Raw genomic sequence first — 2,849 nt, 5'->3', positions numbered from 1 at the left:
ATCCTAAATCATACCAACAGTGACAAAAAAATCTTTGGAAGTTCAATTTCTTTACAGCCTTACATCATTATCAAAATAAGCTTGGATATGTTCATCTAAAGAACATTTTCAGTTTAATAGTTTCTTATTTGTCCAGATGTTAGTGAAGTTAAATCAATCGTTGGAATACGAAAAACACTGCCAAAATGGATGATAAAATCTACCTAATCCATGTATCACCACTGGGCTAATTAAGCATCAAAGTGAAAACTACTCCAAGCAAACATGCAGCACACGCATATTCTTCTACCATGAGGACTTGATCTGAATTGGATGTAGAATGATTGGACAAAATACATAAGCAGAAAAAGAACACTAGTGTACTAGACATAACTAGCATCTAAAGTTCACGAGTGTTGTGTTACCCATGTCTGAAGAACTCTGAATAACTAGCATCCAGTCTATTATGCACACGGTAGATACAGAAGCATTAGCCAAGTACTAGTAAGCAGAAGGAGATCTCAGAGGATGGCGTTGACCTGAGGTGCTAGGAGAGGACGGGGAGGCTAATCTACTTGTACTTGAACCGGCGGCGACCTTTGCCTCCTCCGCCCACCGCCGATTTGCTCGCCAGAGAAAAAAAGGAGAAGGGAGCTGCGCCTTGGAGCAGATGCAGGCTAGAGTCCCTGTACTAGAAGTGGCACTCGAGCGCGTCCTCGTCCAGCCCGCCCTTCCCGTCGAGCCGCAACTTTGTCAGCGCCGGCGGACCACACGGTTACTGCCGCGAGCTGACCAGCAGGTCGCCGTCCAAGGTGAGCTCCGTGGTGGTAGAGATGATGGGCGATCTCCGGTGGTCCTCTTCTACTCTGGTTCGCCTCCTCGCCCTCAACCTTATGGCGTCGATGTTGCTCGGCATCCAAGGTTGACCAGAAAACGGGATCTGGATGGGAAGCGGAGGATGGAGAGAGAGATACGCTACCGGAGAGAGGAAGAGAGGGTGATGTTTTTTGTACTGACGCGTACGCTCGCTTGTCGCGGAGCGCGGCCGCTCGATTCCCCTAAATCGTGCGCGCGCACTTTTAAGACTTTAGGTACAAGTTTTCCGTGGTGTGATTGGCCCAGCAGTGAATCTCCGGTTGTGGTAGTGCTTCCCGAATTTAGATATATTATAACTGAAACCATTAACATTAACATTTTCAGCCATGGGATCGTCAGTTTGGGGCATTTCCGGCCGTCAGATTAGTTGTGAGTCGCACCGAGTCTCGTTTCGTTCGCAATACCGATCGCTGAGTCGCTGACCATCCTGATTTTTGGGGTTCTACGTTAAATTAGGCCCAATGGGCTCTACCAGTCTCCCCACGTGAATGCACGAGAAAAGAAAAGGATCGAGACCCCCTCCAAACGGACGAGCTCCCCCAACCCAACCCTTGCGTGCGTGTCGTCCGACGCGATGGACGGCGCCTCGCCAGGGAACTGCACGGGATCCGCTCGTCTGGCGCGCTGTGCTAGGGTTTGATCCATGGCGACTGTGCTAGGGTTCTACTAACGCGACAGCCCCATGGCGGCTAGGGTTCTACCGACTCGACGGTCGGAGCCTCACCGGGCGACTGCACTGGATCCGCCAAGTCTGTTGCACGCCCTAGGTACGCTCGCCGCTGCGATGACATCCCCGTACCCGAGGCGTCACCTTTAGATATCTCCGTCCCGTGTGCCTTCTCTTGATCTGCCCCCTTGTCTTGCTGGCAGGGTTGTGTTTAGATTGCAGTGTGAGCGTACAGTGTGGAGGGGATAGCAAAGCAGGGAGGCCGGGCGAGTTCCTTTTCTGGGACTCTTTTGTAGAGACTCCAGGTAAAATTAATCTCTTCTTTTTTTGTGCTGGAGGTAAAACGATTTAAGTCCACTGTATGTTCCTCCTAATGCTACATATATAGGTGGAGAATAGAATGCAGTGCGGAGGATTATAATAGCTTGATTATAATGGTAAATAAGATCAAACATCTTTTCATATATGATGAACCATCTTACATTTTGCGGAGGAAGCATCACTCCATATGTTGAGCTGTCCACGACTGGTTTCCAAGGTTTGACAAAGGGACGGTGAAGAAGATAAGGGTGCTGCAAACAGTGTATGCCGAGCAAATTATCTGCATTGCTGTACAATGTCTTTGTTTGGCCATGTTGTTATCAGTCCCATGTTCTTAGCTTATCATGGACTATTTAGCGTAATCACATTTCCCTACATATGTATGGACATATTCATTTTTGCACATCATACCATCCACACACAAAAAATAGAAGCATTTGACTTCCATTTCTTAAGCCTATATGTATTTACAAAATTTCTATCATTCCATTGAACAAATGGACGGGCGCAGCAACGCACGCTGTAATGGTCTAGTGTATATCATATCCTCCCTCCTTTTCCGGGGTACTGTTAGTCTCTCCCCACTCCAAATTCTTGTCAGAAGTACCGTTCTTATTGGTGCTACAACAGGGTATATACAAGCCGGAGATATTTGGATGTTGTAATTTATTGCCATATGCCGCTGATTTCAGAAGAAGTGTTACAAATTATCACTTCGATTAAGTTGCTGCAGGATAATTATGTGATGCAACGTAACAGGGTGCTGAATAATCAGAATTGTACTTTTCGATGGTTGAATACAAGTATATACACAGTACAAAATGTGATGATGTACTTGTGTGAGGCTAATTGGCTATTGATTTATTTTTCTTTCTACTTTGAATACAAATGTAGTTCTTTTAGAGCTGAGTTTGATGGACAATCTCCAAGGTTCAACAAGAGCTGCGAGAGTTCACATTTAGGATGTGTTTGGTTGCAAGGCTATCCTCACAGGGACAGGGATAAC

General features: G+C 46.5%; 1 long non-coding RNA gene across 1 annotated transcript; it reads left to right on the top strand.

The window, feature by feature from the left end:
* Positions 1–1,393: 1,393 nt before the first annotated feature.
* LOC123126147 (uncharacterized) lies at positions 1,394–2,147 on the top strand. Its single transcript, XR_006461575.1, has 3 exons — positions 1,394–1,622; positions 1,726–1,827; positions 1,911–2,147. It is a non-coding gene; the product is annotated as an uncharacterized lncRNA (long non-coding RNA).
* The last annotated feature ends 702 nt before the right edge of the window (positions 2,148–2,849 follow it).

Source organism: Triticum aestivum, chromosome 5D (genome assembly GCF_018294505.1).
Source record: "Triticum aestivum cultivar Chinese Spring chromosome 5D, IWGSC CS RefSeq v2.1, whole genome shotgun sequence".
Lineage (NCBI taxonomy): Eukaryota > Viridiplantae > Streptophyta > Magnoliopsida > Poales > Poaceae > Triticum > Triticum aestivum.
This window is presented reverse-complemented; position numbering and strand designations above follow the sequence as displayed.